At 44.1% G+C, this 20,764-nt stretch overlaps 1 protein-coding gene across 1 annotated transcript in view; it reads right to left on the reverse strand.

Annotated features, from left to right (window-relative positions):
• The window catches only part of LOC126282040 (bumetanide-sensitive sodium-(potassium)-chloride cotransporter), a 308,227-nt gene extending 290,052 nt beyond the window's left edge, over positions 1 to 18,175 (reverse strand). The window contains exon 1 of the mRNA XM_049981454.1: positions 18,092 to 18,175. The gene's annotated coding sequence lies outside the window, so the exon portion shown is untranslated. The remainder of the gene's footprint in view (positions 1 to 18,091) is intronic.
• Positions 18,176 to 20,764: the final 2,589 nt, after the last annotated feature.

Here is a 20,764-nt window from a genome sequence, read left to right on the forward strand (position 1 = left end):
TAGATTAAGTTTGGAACTAGATTTGCATATCTATTCTAATAACAGAAAATAACCTATAATCATCATATTGGGAAGAAAATAGAACATATTAATAAGACACAGTAAGACTTGATGAGTTACGGTATTTAGGACCGTTCAAAATAATGACAGGATGGACAAAAAGAAAAAAGCAGAAGACTAAATATGGTCTAGGATAGTTTTGGTAAATGAAATGGGTTACCGAAAGTAAGTTCCACATGTGCCTAAAACGGAAAGATTTATAATCACCTTTGAGTTAAGGCAGTGAGACATGGACTTTGCTGAAGACATAAAAATAACTAAGCGTTGTTCAGAGAGCAATGAAAACATGCACATGGGCACTAATAACTGCCTTTTGCAGCGTAGACTGCTGCTAGATGTGCAGAGAGAGCGTCAATGAAGTTGTGAAAAGTAACGACAAGGCTGTGGAGCCATGCAGACTCCAGTGCTATGCTAGCTTCCTTTGTTGAGGATTTACGGGAGTGCGGTAAACTCATCCTGATGCTGTTCGAACCACGCACGCACACTGCGAGCTGTGAGATAAGTTGCATAGTCCTGCTGGTAGATGCCATTACGCCGAGAAGAAACAAACTGCATGTAGGTGTGTACAAGGTCCCCAAGGATCTTGTGTTGATCCATTGTATCTTCCAGAATGGACAGAACACCCAGAGAATGCTACGAAAACATTCCCCTGCCAACGATTCCTTCAAGGTGTTTGCTTTCAGACGTTCTACGTCATACACGTCAATGCCCATTTATAGGAGGTAGTATAAAACGTTACGTCAATGCCCATTTATAAGAGGTAGTATAAAACGTTACTCATTTGAAAAGCCCACCTGTCGCCACTCAGTGGACGCCCACTTGAAGTATGGGTGTACAATGTACAACTTCGTCGTGATGCACAGGAGTCAGGTGCATGAACCAGGCGTCTCGTGCGGACTCCATACTCACAAGGGAAACTCCCCATCGCCATCCCCCCCCCCCCAAATCCCCATGAACCAGGCGTCTCGTACGGACCCCATACTCACAAGGGAAACTCCCCATCGCCATCCCCCCCCCCCAAACCCCCATGAACTAGGCGTCTCGTGCAGACCCTATACTCACAAGGGAAACTCCCCATCGCCATCCCCCCCCCCCCCAAATCCCCATGAACCAGGCGTCTCGTACGGACCCCATACTCACAAGGGAAACTCTCCATAGCCATCCCCCCAAATCCCCATGAACCAGGCGTCTCGTGCGGACCTCATACTCACAAGGGAAACTCCCCATCGCCATCCCCCACCCCCGAATCCCCATGAACCAGACGTCTCGTACGGACCCCATACTCACAAGGGAAACTCTCCATAGCCATCCCCCCCAAATCCCCATGAACCAGGCGTCTCGTGCGGACCCCATACTCACAAGGGAAACTCCCCATCGCCATCCCCCACCCCCGAATCCCCATGAACCAGGCGTCTCGTACGGACCCCATACTCACAAGGGAAACTCTCCATAGCCATCCCCCCCAAATCCCCATGAACCAGACGTCTCGTGCGGACCCCATACTCACAAGGGAAACTCCCCATCGCCATCCCCCACCCCCGAATCCCCATGAACCAGGCGTCTCGTGCGGACCCCATACTCATAAGGGAAACTCCCCAACGCCATCACCCCCCCACCCCAAATCCCCATGAACCAGGCATCTTGTGCGGACCCCATACTCACAAGGGAAACTCCCCGTCGCCATACCCCCTCCCCCCCCCAAATCCCCAGATACACAGATCAAGCATGAAATCAGGAAGAAGGTGTACTGAACTGAACTGTGAAAAAAGAAGCAAAATATAAACAGTGAACGGCCCAATCTCACGATGTGCTCCGTGGGGCGAATTTATACAGCCAGGGCGTCGTAGCCGTGTGGTTACGGTGTTGGATTGGGAAGGGTGGAGATCGGTGGTCCATAATTTTTTTTTTTCACAAAATTATGGTCTGTCCGTCTGGTCTTTAACGTATCTGTGCCCTGTATTCAATTTCTGTCTGTGTCATGGTGTAACGTTCGTCTGCATAGCGAGGTGTAGGGAAGGGACCTCCAGACGTTCAAAAGTACCACATACTGAAACTCTTTCTATTCCGGTTTGGAAGTTTTGAATACTGAAAGCTTTAGTTGTAACACGTGTTTATTTGTTGTGTTCATTTCTGTGAGAAGTCTATACGGCATCTCACCTAATCTCACAATGTGCCACATTTACTTGCGACGGTAATACATTCTTAAGACATGACTCATGTTCTAGAACCAATGGATAGTATGACAACTGCCAAGACTACAGAAGGAGAACAGACTATCAGTGACTGGACGGAAAGTTCATAATTTTGTGAAAAAAAGGGCTACGCATGAGGTTTGAAAACGAATCTCCCGCTTCCCAGTCCAAGACGGTGACCACACAATCACGACGCCATGCCTGTGGCAGTTCGCTCGATGTTGCACATCTTGGTTTTGGACCGTTCAGTGTTTCTCTTTTGCTTCTTTTTGCAAAGTTCAGTACGCCTCCTTCCAGTTTTGATGCTTGATCTGTGTTCATCTTTTGATGGGCTGTACACTGGGCCATTTTAGCACTAAATCTGGGGTGTGGGGGAGGGGGAAGGGTGCGATGGGGAATTTCCCTTGTCACCAAATTTCACCGAACGGTCGTTCATGCGACGCTGTTGGTGGCCCCTTGTTCCATCGCGCAGGTCCGTTGCTTAAGAGTTGCAAGTCTGTTTGCTGGAACTGGCCTCAGTCGTCGTTCGTCCCTATCGTCTATGGCCCATGCTGCATCACAGTTGCCTGGGCGTCGCTTTTGGGTAGCGTCATTTTACCATATACCATGTACCGTAACCCCGGCGAGACGCGAACAGTTTACAAACATACCCGCCTCGAAATTGCTTCCACACTTGGCCCGAAAGCCAATGATCATGCCGTTTAGGACGTCAGATATTGCGCCGTTTCCGCATTACGACATCGATCGCTCTGTTTGGCGCATCCCCCCTCCCCCCCCCCCCCCCCCCCCCGACGCGATTTATGTACCCCCAGCCTCCTCCTGGTAGTAGTGTCACCTGCCGTCTGTGTTTGGTTATTGCAGGTTGATGTCAAACAGAGGAGGTGGTCACATTAATGTCAGTGGACCGAGTGGTATCTGTTGTGTGATTGATTCCTGCGAGCAGTTATGTTGCTGAAACTGCAACAACAACAGGAGTTTACTCAGCAACGATAGGCAGGAGATTCGTCTTATTTTTTTGCAGTCCAGTAACTACGATGGTAAGTCAATTATTATCCGCAATTTAATTATATTTTTCTTTATTTCGGTAGTACTGTCGTTTTACGTTGGTGACGCATGCTTTGTTTCTTTGTTGTTATATCTTTGCAATTTTCAAGCTGCTAGGTTAGTTATCGCTGCTGTGCTGTTAGTCATGGCTGCTCCGCTGTTTATTTGCACCAAAGAAGAGCAACGTTCAGTGGTCCGTTTTTTGTGATCGAAAGGCGTATCAGGGGCCGAATTTCATCGAAGACTTTCGGTACAGTTCGGGAACAGTGTTTTGCCACAACGGAGTGTCTACGAATGGATTGAAGAATTCCGAAATGGTCGCGCAAGTGTTACGAACGACGGAGAGCCGGACGACCGTTTACCGCCACAAACGAAAAAACCATTGAACGTTCACGTGAAATGATTCTCTTAGACAGATGGTTAACTATTGACGAAGTGGCACATCGTCTGCAAATTAGTCACGCTTCTGCCTACGAAATCATCCACAATAGACTTGGGTTTCATAAAGTTTGTGCAAGATGGGTTCCAAAACAACTCTGTTGCATAAAAAAACGCGCTTGAACATCTGCAAAAAACATTTGGCTCGCTGTGGTAACGAAGGGGACGACCTTTTAGGACAGGATCGTTACTGGTGACGAAACATGGATCCATCATTACGAGCTGGAGAGTAAACGGCAGAGTTTGGAATGGAAACATCCGAATTCGCAGTGCAAGGAAAGGTTCAAGACCCAACCGTCCGCAGGAAAACTGATGCCTACGGTTTTTTGGGACGCACAAGGTCCAGTACTGGAACATTATGGGGAGAGGGGCACAACAGCAAACAGTGTGAGTTACAGTGAGATGCTTACTGCCAGGCTAAAGCCTGCAACTAGAAAGAAACACCGAGGATTGCTGTCAAAAGGTGTTGTGTTGTTGCACGAAAAAGCCCGTCCGCATACTGCTGCCCATACTGCCGAAAAGCTCCAGAAACTCAAATTTGAAGTACTGGATCATCCTCCATATAGTCTTGGTCTTGTCCCTTCTGACTATCACTTGTTTTGTCCACGCAAACATGCATTAAGGGGCCGTCAATTTGCCTCAGACGAAGCAGTGAAAGAAGCGGTGCATTCCTGGCTCGCAGCTTAGCCGAGAACCTTCTTTTATGAGGGTATCAGAAGCTTGTACAACGATAGACCAAGCGCGTTGAAACACAAGGAGACTATGTCGAAAAATGATGTTCTTGTAAGTTTCCTATTTGGTTAAAATAAAATTTTATAACTACTTTGCGGATAATAATTGATTTACCCTTGTAGTATCGTTACCAGCTTTTACTGTTAGTCACGCGTTAGAATTCGATACACAGCTGTGAGTTTGAAGACACTAGATCTCAGGTGTACATATCGACAATGTTAACTCAATATATATAATAATTCAGTGCAGAGGCTTAGGGAAACTAACTTCTCTTCCGTGCAGCTTGAAGGTAAACTCCGTACCAATGAACTAGGGAGTCCAACGCCGATAACAAGTCAGTCCAGAAAAATGAAAATAAAAGTAAAGAAATTGTAAGAATTTTCAATCTGGACATTTACTAGAAAGTAGACTGGATGTGTGGTTGTGATACTGTGTACGATTTTCTTTGTTTATTGTTTGCAAAAGAAATCGCTGGATGCGAAACGATTTTGACGCTAAGAAGCGTTGACGATCTCTGACATTTATCACAGCAGGTAAAGAAACATGAGCGGTCTAAACCACATGTGGCAGCACAGATAGAGTGCGATATTTTAGGGAAACACGATATTAAATTACAGCTGAACAGTGATTATAGGAAGTCGGTTGAGAGACAAAATCAGATTCGCAAACACAGCTACGTACACACTAAAACTATGGATTGTTTCATATTTGGTGGTGATTTTGAGCTTGCACTTCGTGGTCATGACAACATAGTGATTTAACAAACACAGGAAATTTCCGCAGCCTTATAAATTTCACTGCTGAGATTGTCTCTGAGCACTATGGGACTTAACATCTTAGGTCATCAGTCCCCTAGAACTTAGAACTACTTAAACCTAACTAACCTAAGGACATCACACAACACCCAGCCATCACGAGGCAGAGAAAATCCCTGACTCCGCCTGGAATCGAACCCGGGAACCCGGGCGTGGGGAGCGAGAACGCTACCGCACGACCACGAGATGCGGGCTCACTGCTGAGATTGATGCTGCACTTAGTGATTACTTTTTGCTGACTACTGATTTCAAAGGCATTTCTAAACATATTAAAATGCTGGAGGTTTATCGAGACCGGGTAAGAAAGGAAATTGTTGCTGCTGTTGACTTTGTGTCAGTTACTGGAGATGAGACGCAAGTGATATTTCAACAATTTCATCTTTTCGTGGTTATCAGAGTGTATCTAGTGGTTATCTGAGGGTAAATCTGTTGAAAGATTTTGGACGAAACCTCACTCCTCGCTAACATGACGGAAAATGTTAACATAATCAATCGCCTAAAGAAACTTTGCTGGGACACTCTATATAATTCAGATAATGTTATTTCTCACATGTACGAGGGTGCAGGAGAAACGTGTACTGACTTTTCTGAAAGGGCATTTTATACATGCCTGTTTCCTTCATCGTTATGGCCATAAGTTGAATTTGATTTTAAACCAAGCAACGTGTCAGAATACAGACTTTAAAAATTTTTTGCTGACCTTACTGAGATTCTAATTTTTTCCAATGTTCTTCACAGCGAACGGCCATGCGAACTGGCATAGCGTACAGGAAAGCCCTCCATATTTCCGACACGGGATGGAATTTTAAACCAAGAACTGTGCAGGTTGCGTGCGAAAACGGCGAGTCACTTGCTGGATGCCTGGAGCAAATTGAGCTAACATCTCGAAAAAAACTAATGTAATTACTCAAACAAAATGGCTCTGCCTGAAATTTTGATTGTCTATACTCAGTCGTATTATAACACACGTTGACATATTGTACAGTCAATTACAAAAACGAACAGTTGACTCCCTGACAGTACAACCAGAGGTAGAACGTTTCAGAAGAGCCGTACAAGATATCCGATGTAGCATCATTAACATGATTCTCTTGCAGAGAAAGATGGTGTATTCTGCCAAGAGACAGAGATAGGAAAACGAAACTCCAAAAGCTATTGCTGCAAAGGATGTCAGCGAAACACTTGTCGCTCAAGTTGTAGTACGTTTTGATATCAAAGGGCATCTTATCACTGTAGCTTTATTTAATTCCAAACGCTTCGATTCGTACGAAAGTCAATTTCTCCAAACGCTGCCGCAGAGGTTCAGTACCCCTTTCTTGAATACAATAACCTGGAAACTGAACTTCAGACACGATGAATTAGTTTAGAACGCTCACAAGTGCTGTTCCTGCTCGAAAGTAATTTGCAGGAGCCTTTCAGTGAAACACAGAAGCTCTTGAAAACGATACCGGTATCAATACCAGCGACAACGTCTGAATCGCAACGATCTTTTTCTACCGTGAAGAGAATAAAAACTGTTTTGTGAAACAGTACGGGTCAAGAGCGGCTAATAGCACTAGCAGTGCTCTCCCTCGAACTTCGCACGCAACATCGCATAATCCAATGAATCTGTCACTGACAGATTCTCTGCTCTTACGGAAAGGAGAATGGATTCATAATACGAACATTCATCGTAAGAGAAGGGTATTTTCGTAAAGCAGTTATTTATTTAGTAATTTTTAACCTTTTTATGGTAGTTATTTGGAATCTTGCAGTCTATATTCTAGTGAACCCCCTAGAAGAAACTGCACGAACCGACACTAGACCATGGCGATACAGTTCCTGACTGGAAGAATGCAGGTAGAACGTTTGTTCGTTGGAAACAGACTGATACAGGCATTAGCCTCTTCACCGAAGCAAGGAGTTTTATTTAGTTGGGAGAAATTGCTGGTCTTGGGGGATTTACGACTAACCAATAACTGCAACGTAGTACCAGCGTTGTTTTTGTCGGAAGCTGGACTGTTTGGGCGACAACTGTGTAAGTTGTTTAGTTTGAAACGTTTGGAACTGTAGTTCCTATGTGGAAACATTGTACTGGCAGCGTTATGAGTTCCAGGAGACGCACCTCAGTTCCGTTGTTTGTGCTTATCTGCCGTGTTTCTGCCTGACAAACGATGTTTTCAAAGGCGTTATCGACGTCTGGCTGTAACCAGTGTTGTCAGCAGTAAGGGAGTGCGCACCGGATACTATCAGACCGTCGCTCAGGTATCTCCTAGTCATGTTCTTTCCTCTTAGTCGAAGTCCACATACAGTGTTGTACTTTTACTTGACACAATGCTGCTATTGAAAATGATTTTTCTGCAGCAAGAGAGGATTTTGAACTATCCGCTTCTTTCACACGACAGCGTTTTTGGAATGAGGAATAATCACAGGAGGTGTGCCCAAGGAATATACCGGGCGATCAAAAAGTCAGTATAAATTTGAAAACTTAGTAAACCACGGAATAATGTAGACAGAGAGGTAAAAATTGACACACGTGCTTGGAATAACATGGGGTGTTATTAGAACCAAAAAAACCAAAGTTCACAAAATGTCAGACAGATGGCGCTGGACAGCAAAACTTCAGTGACTGCGCATGACAATCGTGTATAAAAGGAGCTGTAATGAGAGAGAGAATCAGATACGCCAGCAGTCGCAGCATGTTAACGTTACCTGAAAAGGCGCTTTTAGTGAAGCTGTGTTATCAGAATGGGGAATGTGCTAGTTCAGCGTTACGATCGTATCGCCATAGGAAGGGAATTCGAACGGGTAAATGTTCGTTGACAAATGCAGCTGTGGGAGAATGATTTCGAAGTCCGAAGCCACGGGTTGTTTAGACGATAGGCCGCGTAGTGGCTGACCGAGCACAATGCGTAATGCTGCTGAAACAGTTCAGGAAGAAATGGAGACTGTAGCGGGTTCGTCTATGCACGGGGAAGCCAGCGCTCGTGCAGTCGCACGTCGCACCGGCATTCCATACACTACTGGTTGGCACTGAGGCGTACCCTCCGATGCTATCCGTACAAAATACATCGGCATCATGAACTGTTACCTGGCGATTTAGTGAAGCGGAGGGCATTTGCGGTGTGGGCGTTTCAAAAGATGGCGGAAGATGACGATTGGTTGAGTAAGGTGTTGTGGACCGACGAAGCTCATTTCACGCTCCGAGGGTCTGTCAACGCCCACAACTGCAGAGTTTGGGCTACCGAAAATCCTAGAACGGTCGTGGGAACTCCATTGTACGGCGAGAAAGTTACGGTATTGGTTGGATTTACCACATCTATCGTTATCGGGCGGTTTTTCTTCGAGGAAATGCGCCTATTTTGGTGAGCGCTGTATTGGCATGCACGGTATACTTTAACGACGGAGGCACGGGAACGGTTACAAACTTTTAGACGTTTGGGAAATGCTTCCATCTTTGGTCTGAAAGGATCATGCCCTGTTTGGACCTGAGATATATTGCTCCGTTTCCACATTATGACAACGACTGCAGTGTTTCACTTCCCCCTAATACTCTGTATACCCTCCACTGCTAGTGCTGGCACCTGCATCTGTGAGTCGTTATTTCACGTTGACTTCGAACACAGGCGGTAGTCACATTAACATGACTGGACAGTGTATAAACCAGTGAACTCCCGCTGTTTTGCAGGATCGAACTCCCGTATGTAAAATAACTGCAAATGTATGAGTACTCTACAAATGAGTTAGTGTGTTAAAAAATTTACGTTGAGTGTGTAAGTGAGAAAAGTTCAGAAAAGGGTTGAAATTATGCGTGATGTTTGTTGGTAGTTCCTAAGTGTTCTCATTATCAAACATAGGAAAGTGTAATCCGTGTAATAAGTGCTTCATTTTAAGCAAAAGCAATTTTATCACGTATTTCAGTTTTTACGTCATTATATCTCCTGAACTAAGTGCTGTACATTAACATAATTTTGCAGGTACATTCAGTAATATATGTAGGTACAGTGTGGAAATTTTGTTCCGAATAGAATTAGTAGTAAAGAAGTAGAAATTAAAACGTCTTGTCCGATGCTTATGTTTTACTCCATGAGCGGCGTATGTACAGCAAGCGATAACCTTTTCTCCTTTCATCATTTTGTGAAGGGCGTCGCCGAAAAAAACTTTCGTTAAGTTTTGAAATTATGTGTAAAGTTTGTTGGAAGTCGCTAAATTCTCTCATACACAAATACTGGATGAAGAAAATCCAGGTATTTGCACACCATCAGTTACTCTGCCTCAAGACAAAATCACAGTTTCTAACTGTAATACTTACATGTATTTTATCCATAGTGGATGCTGCTGAACTCCGTGACTGTTCCTTTATAGGGTGTAGAAAAATTTCCCCTACTGGTCACTATAAAACGTTATTCATTTGCCACACGACCGGTTTCGGGCTTGCACCCATCCTTAGGTGTTTGTACATTCATGTACATGTTTATATTGTTGGAGATCACTGCATAAATACAAGAAAATTATTTGCAGGTGACTAAACAGATAAAAGTGGGACAATTATATGCGGCAAGGCAGCATTTGCCGAAAATATATCTGTACTTACATACAGATGAAGCATCATTATCATAGTTACGATGTGGTGACACTTTTTCCACTTAGTTGCACAGTTATTATCACTTATTATCATTTTAACTTCCATATTTCAGTTTTATAAAGTTTAGCTGCATATTTCACTATTACGATACGCACTCGTGGAATACTCTGTGTTTCCATACAAGCATGTGGGCTATTGCCAAAGAACTTAACCACAGCATGTGCAAGGGTGTTGCACATATAGAGACTTAGAAAGCTATTATAGACTGCGAAATTTTTGATACATATTATGAAATTTTTTGATCCACATTTTTGTCAGAGAACTTACATCTAGGAAGTAGATCTAAGTTCTCTGACAAAAATGTGGATCAAAAAATTTCATAATGTGCATCAAAAAACTTGGCAGTCTATAATAGCTGTTCAAGTTTCTATATGTGCAACACTCTTGCACTTGCTGTTTCTAAGTTATTTGACCATAACCTACACGTTTCTGTATGAGCAACATCTTTACACCTGCTACGTCTGAGTTAATTGACCACAGCCCACATGTTTGTACATAAACACAGAGGATTCCACGAGTTCACGTCGTAATAGTGAAATATGCAGCTAAACTTTATAAAACTGAAATATGGACGCGAAAATGATAGGTGATAATAAGTGTTCAACTAAGTGGAGAAACTGTCACCACAGCGTAACTATAATAATGATGGGATTCTTGAGTTTCTCCCGGCGTATTTGATAATCAAAATATCCACGGGTGTACTGCCGGTCTATAGTGTCCAACGGGCACAATATTTCGGCGATCAAACATGTCGCCATCATCAGGTTTGATCGCCGAAATATTGTGCCCGTTGGACACTATAGACCGGCAATACACCCGTGGATATTTTGATTATAATAATGATGGTTCATCTTTATGTAAGCAAAGATATATTTTCGACAAATGTTGCCTTGCCACTTACAATTGTCCCACTTGTATCTGTTTAGTCATCAGCAAATAATTTTTTTGTATTTATACGGCGATCTCAAGCAATATAAACATCTATATGACTGTATAAACACCAGAGGATGGGCGCAAGCTTGAAACCGGTCGTGTGACATATAAATAACCTTTTAGTGTGACTGGTAGCGGAAATTTTTCTACGCCCTGTAATACTTGTGTTAAATTCTTAACTTAAGATTATATCTCTTAATGAGAAGATTGTGGCACTATTTTAAATTTTTAAATTCGCTCGGTAACCACGTGAAATACTGAAAGTTAATATTTGTTGCCCCTGGAAGTCGTTAGACAGGCAACATGCATCCTGATTTCCGGGATGGTCGCTCAGTAGTACAGAACCAGATGATCTGGTCGATGAGGGCTGATGCTCCAAAAGACTTTTAGCAGATGTTGATGTACACACAGAAGTGGCCAAACTAGAAAACTGTCTCGCAATACAGGGAGACATGTAGAGGATCAATTCTAGGTGCTGGGATTGGCAGTTGACCCTCAACATAAATAAATGTAATGTACTGCGCGGAAATAGCCAGAGACACCCACACGTGTATGAGCAACTCACTAACTGGCGTTGCCCAGGTATTTATTTATTACGACCTTCTTATAGTCAATTTACTCCTCACCCCTCCAATGCCATCGTCTCCTGCCCACCCCCTCTCTCTGTCTATTTCATCCTGTTACCTTTCTCTGACTCTCTCTCTCTCTCTCTCTCTCTCTCTCTCTCTCTCTCTCTCTCTCTCTCACTCACTCTCTCTCTCCCTCTCTCCCTCCCCATTTCCCCCTTCCATCTCTCTGTCTGTCTCCTCCTCCCCCTTCTCTCCCCACTTTATCCCCATCCTCACCCCAAACAGGAAGGTGGTGGTTCTTACCCGCACAGCATTTCTTTCTAGGTCATAGCTAATATGTGTACTAAATTTGGTTGAAATCGTTCCAGGAGTTTAGGACGAGGTATTTAACAGTCGCTTTGGTCGGGTACGCACATGTCAAATATATTTCGCATATATTTGAGATATTTCAACCATATCTGTACACGTGCGTCACATGTATCTCTAGCGAATTTCACCATGCAGTCTCATTTACACGCAACTCAGTGTTTCCGACATCATATTTACTGAACGGTGTGCTGTACAGGATGTGATTTTGCGGTTACTTCCAGTGGTATGTGCGGCCACAGTCTGCGAAATGTGTTGTAAATAGAGTTAGTAATAAAGAAGTAATAATTTGAAACGCCATGCATAATGCGATAGTTTTCGGTGTCATTTTCTTGAACGATACGTCGTACACCGATTTAATTTTGATGATACATTCGGTGGTACATGTGAATACTGTCTGCAAAATGTGTAGCGAATAGAATTAGTAGTGAAGAAGTAATAAATTAAATCGTAATGTAACGTGCGCCTGTTTTACTGCATGAACAGCGAAATCGTAGTAAGCGATAAACTTTCTTCTTTGCATCGTTTTGCTGTGGTTGTCAGCGAGAAAATATTTCCCAAAAGATTGAATTTATGTGTGATGTTTGTTGCAAGTCACTAAGCGCACTCATTCTCAAATATTTGGTGTGTCGGGAATTCGAGCGTTGTGGTCTACTACGCGTTTTCACCTTCACCTCTATCCGTTTAACAGACACATAGTTATTACACTGAGAGTGATTCTTTCCAGACATTAAGTGATATATGTACGAAGTTTGGTTGAAATCGACAGTAGTTTAGGAATATTTGTGGATAGCATGTAAGCAGTCACATCCGTAAAATATCTAGGAGCCTGCGTACGGAGCGATTTAAAATGGAACGACCTCATGAAAGTAGTCGCAGGTAAGACAAATGCCGTACTGAGTTTAAGTGTAGGCGTACTTAGGAAATGTAGTCCTCCCACGAAGGAGGTATCTTACGAAACTCTCGTTCGACCGACACCTCAGTACTGCTCACCAGTCTGTCTTCCGTACCAGGTGGGACTGATGGAGGAAACAGAGAATATAAAAAGAGTTGCAACACGTTTCGTACAGTTTCATTCAGTAAGCGCGGAAGCGTAAAGGAGAATGTCAGCGAACTGCATTAGCAGACGCTGCAAGAAGCTGCAACACGGTGTGGTTTATTGCTACAGTTCTGAGAGCATACGGTCTTAGAAGAGTCAACCAATACATTGCTTCCTGCTAGATATATTTCGCGAAAAGTCCATGAAGGGAAATGAGAGAAATTCTAACTGACGCGGAGGCTTCCTAACAGTTATTCTCGCGAATAATTTGTGACAGAAACAGGAAAATGGGGAATTGCCAGTGGTATGTTGAGTAACCTAGGCCACAAACCGTAAGGTGGTTTTGAGAGTACAGGTGTAGAAATGGAAGAGCCGTAACTTAGTGATATTACTCTGCAATTGTGAGCATCAATTTTTATACCATTTCGTAAACATGGGTGACCAGTGCGGTCATAAATTAGTGTTCACAAAAGCCTCAATTAATGCGGAACGTATGTGAGGAGACAAGTAAGGCATGCACCGCTTGCCGCTCGCTATATGAGGCGCCTCTAGCTTTGGGCCCGTCAATTTGTACGTCAGACTACAAATCAGAAGGGGATCATTCTCTTCATGGACTGCTCCTAGTTTATCCAACAACGTGGCAGTAGGTGTCTTTCAATTTGTTTATAAGTTGGATATGAAACTTTGCCATGAGGAGATGGCTGCTGTATATGGGATGTATAGCATTAAAAAAAGGTTCACATTTCATATTTCGCTTACATAGGGACATAAATACACTATTGTACAACTACACTGTCGATAAATTTCTGGAAACGGTACACACTGTAAAATATCTAGGAGTAATTATACAGACTGACATTAAGCGGAATGATCAGATAACACAAATAATAGGAAAGGCAAACCCCAGACTGAGGTTCATAGGAAGGAAATGTAACTCATCTACGAAAGATGTGGCTTACAATGCGCTTGTTCGACCGATTCGAGTACTGTTCATCGGTCTGGGATACTTACCAGTTAGGATAGATAGAAGAGGCGCAGTAGATTCAACGAAGAGCGGCGAGTTTCGTCACGGGATCGTTTAGTCGGCGCTAGAGCGTACAAAGATGTTCAACAAACTCCGGTGGCAGACGATACAAGAGAGGCCTTGTGCGTCACAGAATGGTTTACTTTTGAAATTTCGAGAGAGTACTTTCCAGGAAGCCGAGCAGTTCTAGGCCCTTCAGTCTGCAACCGCGCAACTGCTATGGTCGAATCCTGCCTCAAGCATGGATGTGTGAGATGTCCTTAAGTTAGTTAGGTTTAAGTAGTTCTAAGTCTAGGGGACTGATGAACTCAGAAGTTAAGTCCCATAGTGCTCAGAGCCATTTGAACCTTTCCGGGAAGAGTCGGACAGCATTTTACTTCCTAGCACATACATCTCGCGTAATGACCACGATTTAAAAAAATTCAAGAAATTAGAGCTAATGCAGAGATTTACCGACAATCATTCTTACCGCGCGCTATTCGCGAGTGAACAGTGAAAGGGAGTCGGTTAGTTGTACCAGAAGCATACTCTGCCACATGCCACTTAGTGGCTTGCAGATACTGATGTACTTCGATGTATTTTTCCATGGAACTCTACTTCGCAGTCGCTTCAGAGTATATCCCTGATCGTTCATTATTACTGCTGGTGCAACGCGTCCTGTAAGGGGTAAAGATCCGCATCGCAGGACTCATCGCATCTACATAAAAAATAAATGCGAATAGAATGGAAAGTTCACATGCGCAATTTGAGCTCAATATAGGATGCTTATGGTAGTCTCGTCTTTCTTATACACTGACCGTCGAAAAAGTTCCGAGCCTAATTTTATTGCTGGCGTATAAGCGGCGCCAGCGCAGTATCTACGGTGGGAGCAGCAACTAACAACTATAAACAACAGAAGTGCTTTTGACCGGTCAGTTGTGAGCAGGCAGTATTAAGCAGTGGACGTGCGGCCGTACTGTTTCCACTTCGTTGGGTCACAAATCACAACGGAGCAACGAGCAGAGATTCGATTTCCCGTTTTACTCGATGAGGCGGCTACGGAGACATCTGAATCCACGACAAAGGCTTGCGGCGATAATTGTTTAACTCCTGTACGAATTTTAAACGTATGTACGAAGTACAGATGATGCTAGAGGACAATGGGAGGTCAAAGCATCACACCTGAAGTTCATTCAACGGAAACAATGAGAAAATTCGCGATCTTTTGAAAATCGACCGCCATATCTCACGCAAAGCTGCCGCTGAGGAACTGAACATTTTAAAAGCAAGCGTTCAAAAAATTCACCATAATACTTTGAAAATGAAGTGTGTGTAAAGTTTATCTCGCGAACCTAACTAACGACGTTTGGACGCCTGCTAGGTACGACTGAAATGAAAAACGCGGACAATGCTTTCTTGGAAAAATTCATAACGGGTGACTACACTTAGTGTTATCAATGCGAACCTACCACAAATCGACAAACTGCAGAATGGGTCTCCGATGGTTCGCCTAGAGTGAAGGATGTGCGAATGAGAAAATCGAAAGCGAAGGTAATGTTCATCGCCTTTTTTTGATGGCCGCGGAATTATCGATAAGGAATTTGTTCTCACCGGCACCACTGTAAATTCCCACTATTCTTCGGATGTCATCGATCGGCTACGCGAGAGAATTCAGAGGCTCAGTCCTCAGCAGTGGAAGGGGAAGGATTTCATCCTCCTACACGACAATGCGCACACTTACACGGCTGCAGCTGTAATGCAGTTTCTACCGCAAAATAAGTGCCAGTTGCCAAATACATCCCATGTTTCACGATCTAGCGCCAATTGAATGTTTTTATTCGCAAAAATAAAAATTCTCATCACGGGTCAACACTTTGACGATATAACTGACATTCAGACCCTTATGGAGCGCGGGGTGAACAACATTCCAATGAAGGACTCTTCGACACTTCCACTTGGTTGTATGAACGTGTTGTTCATTGTATTCAAGTGGATGGACACCATTCAGAACACCTGGAGCATTAAAACCAGCACCTTAACTTTTCTCTATTATTTTATTAATCCAGTCCAGAAATATTTTGGACTGCAGGTATACGTAATGGACCTTATACCCAGTCCCTTACCGCGCAAAAACAATCTTACCCAGAAAAAAATTGCGTGGATCTCACAGTCACCATCAGAAACAGTGTCACAAACAGATTAATGTGCGCCATAGGTAGTCGGTCTGTTTACGTGACTTCTTCAGTAACATACAGCTTTCATTAGATTTGCGCAAAAGTTTCGTTCAGATGGCTCTGAGCACTATGGGACTTAACTTCTGAGGTCACCAGTCCCCTAGGACTACTTAAACCTAACTGACCTAAGGACATCACACACATCCATGCCCGAGGCAGGATTCGAACCTGCGACCGTAGCGGTCGTATGGATCCAGACTGTAGCGCCTAGAACCGCTCGGCCACCCCGGCAGGCACAAGTTTTGTCTACGCTATTCACATTCGATGTAACTTTTTATGATTTATCTTTGCTTTATGGAAACAAGTTAATGAGCGAAAACTTACCCCCCTGTATCACGACATGAATTCCTTGGACCAACCGCAGGATAAATTATAGTGGCAACATTTCATCTGGAGACTAGATGTGACAAAGTTATCAACATGGACACTTCGGTAGCGCTGTTATTGCGCACTCTACATATGCCCATAGTGGAGGCTAAGGTGCCTCCTTATGAAACAGATCACGTTATTAGTTCTATCCGGTACTTTGACATTGTTTTCTATCCGAGTAGTTTCTCTTAGACATAAGACATCTTATTCAGTCTCGGGACTAATTCATAATATCTATCGAACTGCGGACCATTATTTGAGGGAATCCAGTTTTTGAACTATTCTCTTAAACACGTTTCAGTGAGCTGGAAGATAATTTCTTTTATCTAAACAAAAAGTCCACGTGTGAAAATAAATCTCTATAGTCTCATATTTTGATCGTTATCTTTACTTTTACAGTTCCGTCGAGAGCACTGAATTAACTACAAGCCTTTACTGAGCTTTCAGAGTAATACCGTAAGCAATGCAACAAGGAATAAATGTCCAAAATAATCGGATAATCTGAGCAGATTAGAATTAATTAGCAAACAGCATAACGTAACAGCAAAATGTTTGAGGTTTCGGGACAGAACCACTGGTAGTTGCCTCAGCTTGTTTGGGCACCTGTCTATAGCCTGTTACATATGTTGCACTACTGATAAATTGATAATAGAACCTACTGGCCGTTATCTAGAGCAATAGAAGTAAACCCTCGAATGACGGGCGAAGGGTCAAAAGTGTTTCTTTTAGGAAGGAACACGTTCAGTGTTGTTGTTACCTAGTAAGATTGGCAACACTTCGAAAAACCTGGGAACAATTGTAACAGTAACAAGACAGAATGACAGAAATGTTGTTAGTTGTTCAAATTAACCAGAGCCTCCCCATCATTTCACACTACGAAGCGTGCAACGAGCCGTCTTTGTTACGGCGGGACCATTTATGAACTTCACCTCGTCACGCAGTTCACAATAACAATGGCGATGACGAATGGAAACTGAAATCACTTTCAGATCGTACGCAACAAAGCCGCGAACTAACAATTGAAATCCCATGGACCTACTAATAGAGACTACCTGAAAACTGCGTCCATTGTTCCAAGATGAAAAAAAGAGCATCTGACAGCTCCTACTCGCGATACCAGGTATGTTACTCAGAAATTGTTACACGACACAGTAGAACGAATTTTATTCACAAAATAGTGTAAATCCGATAGCACTTACTTGATCAGTTTACGATGCCGACACCGATCACAAAGTACGAACCGTGCACTATAAAAACAGTTTTAGATAAAAAAAAGAGCAGGAAACGTAGTGGGTTTCTTTGAGTGTCGGAAATGAGCTAAATCCTTGCGGCCGTAGCTGCTGGAATCTGCACTCAGCTGCCGCCGTCCACAGCGGCTGGCTTTTCTCCAAGTAACGCGGATTTTCTTAAAAAGCGTTTCGCGTCGGTGCGATCCGCCGCTCACCAGTTCCTCGGACCCCCCCGCGTTCGTGTTCAGATATTCTTTCGCACTGCCCTCCGGACAACACTGACCATTGGAGATTTTGGTATTGTTGCGCGGAGACACTTCCCGGTTAGCATGCGGCAGCCACAGTAAATACACAGCCCACCGGCGGGGAACAGGTTGCGGAGCGATACCGTGGCCTCCGCGCGTAGTGGGCAGCTAGCGGCTGGCAGCACCAACACCGACTCACCTCTGCGTATCGTGACGCCGCGGGTCCCAGCCGTCTCCAGGACTAGTCTACCCCGTGCAGTTCCCAGCTTTAAGTGAGACGCTCAGGTAAGCAGTGTACGGGTGGTGGGGACGGTAGAGGGAGCGGTCGTGGGGGGGGGGGGGGGGGGGGGGGGGATGGTCGGCGCGCGCCGCGTCTGTCCGTCGCGCGTTTCATGCCACTTTTCGCTTTATCTAACCGAGTGCCGGCAACCACTTTGCGGCGATATCAGCGCGTCTTGCCTCAGCGGCGACCTCGTATATCTCTTCTGTCGCCTTATTGACACCCGGTCCTAGTCTCCGCGTCGGTGACGGTGGTCTTATGGTTGAGGCAGTGGACGCTTATAATCTGTACAAAAGTATCCGGACACCTTCGCCTATCTGACGGAGTGAATTGTGCTGGGAACATTTTCAGTGAGGTGTTTGTATTTCTGTGGAGTCGCACCACCTCAAGTGTTATTTTGCATTGCCTACAAGAATACGAGGTTTGTCCGGAAAATACGTATAAAAGTCTTTATGTTGCAAGTTGCAGTCACCGACGGGTGGGACTACTGCTGTAATCAATCCCATCAACGCTCAGCTCGAGTCGGAGCACTCTGCGTGAAGGTGGGAGTGTGCGGCAGCTTGGTGACAGTTACCCTTCTTCACCTGCCGTCGCCATGGAGCTCTCTCTGATTGAGGAACAGCGCGTCAACATCAAGTTTCTTGCAAAGCTAGGCGAGAATGGCCGTGAGATTTTTGAGTGTTAGAAACAGGTTTACAGAGATAATTCTCTGAAGGAACCAACCGTGAACAAGTGGTTAAAAAGGTTCCGGGATGGCCGAGAAGAAGTGAACGACGACCCTCGCCCATGACGCCCGTCGACATCGAGTTCCGATGCAAATGTTGAACGATTTCGGGCTTGTGTTCTTAAAGACCGTAGATTGACAGTCAGAATGATTGCTGACGAGCTGTCAGTCCCCAAAACAATCGTTCACGAAATCCTGACACAAAAATTTGATATGAAGAAATTGTGTGCGAAGATCGTACCGAAGCTCTTGACGCCAGAACAGAAAGCAAAGAGGGTTGACTGCTGTGAGGATTGGTTGGAAGCAGAGGAACGAGGGGACTTTCTCAACCGAGTCTTCACCGGAGACGAGTCCTGGTTTTACTAATTCGATGTGGAGCTCAAATCTCGAAGCAAGGAATGGAAATTAGCAGGAGAACCGAGAACAAAAGTCGCCAAAATCAAGGTCCAATGTGAAGACAATGTTGATTGTTTTCTTTGATTCTAGGGGCATTTTTCACAAGGAATTTATCCCTCCCGGCCAGAGAGTGAACGGAAATTTTTACGTTGAAGTTCTGACACGTCTCAGAGCTCGTGTGGCCCGAGTTCGACCGGAGTTGGCAAAAGGGGGCAGGTGGATCCTTCATCACGACAATGAGCCCGCTCACAAGTTGCTCGTTGTGGGCGAGTTTTTGGCCCGAAACTCAATCACCGTGACAGACCACACGCCTTGTTCACCCGATTTAGCCCCGTGTGACTTCTTCATGTTCCCGAAATGCAAAATGGTGCTTTGGGGGCGGCATTTGGGAGATGTGGAAGCCATCAAGGCGGAAACGACATGGCAACTGAACAACATCACAACTGAAGACTTTCAGCAATGTTATCAACAGTGGAATCGGCGTTGGCAGAAGTGTATCGCGTCTCAGGGCGAGTACTTTGAAGGAGACCATATTGTAATCTCTGAATAATTGTAAAATAAAGTTATTATTCAACTTTTATACGTATTTTCCGGACAAATCTCGTATATAGCATCTGAGGAATTATTAGACCATAGTACCCTATTCTTCCTCTATAATCGAAACCAGAGAGAGTCTAGAGCGAAGTCTACATTCTCACTCATCCCAAAGGTGTTACATTTGGGTTCAGATCGAGACTGTGAGCAAGTCAGTTCTCTTTGAGAAATGATGTAAATATGCAGACTGAAGTGCTGAATAAACATTTGTATCAAGAACAGGATTCGAACCTGGTTCATCTGGCCACTAGACATGTGCCCTAAGGCCGGTATTACACTATCAAATTTCCTTGTCAAAGATTTCATCAAAGATGTGATCAAATAATCCGTCAAATATCAAATATATTTGACAAAGATCTTTGACGTAGTGCTAGAAGGGGTATTACATTATCATATTTCTCGTCGAAGTTCAAGATGGCTGACAACAACAACTTGTTATTAACCGCAACAGTTGCATCTACCACAATTGCACTGTGTGCACATGCACAAGAGAAGTGAGGGAAAAGAAAGGAAACATGCCTGGGTGAAGCCATGGGTTTTACGACGACACGATAAAAGCATTCAACAAAACTTGTTACGTGAGCTTATAGTGGAGGACGTCAAGTCGTACATCAATTACTTAAGAATGGATGAGCATACATTTCTGTATGTGCTCAGTGAAGTGTATCCTCGTATCACAAAGCACAATATTGACTTAAGAACTGCTACATCTGCAGAAGACAGGCTCACTGTAACACTCCGATTCCTTACTACAGGAGAGGGTTGGTTTAGGTTAGGTAAGGTTAGGTTAGGTTAGGTCAGATCAGGTCAGGTCTCCAATGTTCTTATTCTGTTTTTGTATTCTGTGTGCCTCACGTTGTAAAGCACCTCATCAGCTT

Source organism: Schistocerca gregaria, chromosome 7, assembly GCF_023897955.1.
Source record: "Schistocerca gregaria isolate iqSchGreg1 chromosome 7, iqSchGreg1.2, whole genome shotgun sequence".
Taxonomy (NCBI): domain Eukaryota; kingdom Metazoa; phylum Arthropoda; class Insecta; order Orthoptera; family Acrididae; genus Schistocerca; species Schistocerca gregaria.